Consider the following 486-nt stretch of genomic DNA (forward strand, 5'->3'; position numbering starts at 1 on the left):
CTGATGGGTTTAGACACCTGGATCTGTACTCCCAGCTACTCTACAGGCTAAGGAAGAGGATCACAAAATAATGCCAACCTAGGCAATTAAAGGAGCCCCTATCTTGGAATAAAACTCACCCAAAGCAGGTCAGAAACTGGGGAATAGTCAAATGGTAGAGCACTTGCCTAAGTAATCGGTAGGCTCTGGGTTTAATCCCGAGGACTAAGAAAATAACATCAACTTGAAATAAATTTCCAGAGTCAAAAATGAACTCACCAATTTTGACCTAAACTTCACACGCAAACTACTGCCAATTTAACTGCCCAATTGTCCTAATGAACATGGCAGCCACACCCTGTGGACACTCCCCAGCAGGGCCCTCCTCCAGCTGCTTTGGTGCCACCTCTGCGTTTTATTATTTACTTTATTTCCTTTATTGTCTAATTACCCACTAGAACGCCAGCCGCAGGTAGTTCAGGCTGTGGGCTTGCTGACTGGTGTGCC

The sequence above is a fragment of the Microtus ochrogaster genome, unplaced genomic scaffold, assembly GCF_000317375.1.
Source record: "Microtus ochrogaster isolate Prairie Vole_2 unplaced genomic scaffold, MicOch1.0 UNK124, whole genome shotgun sequence".
Classification (NCBI taxonomy): domain Eukaryota; kingdom Metazoa; phylum Chordata; class Mammalia; order Rodentia; family Cricetidae; genus Microtus; species Microtus ochrogaster.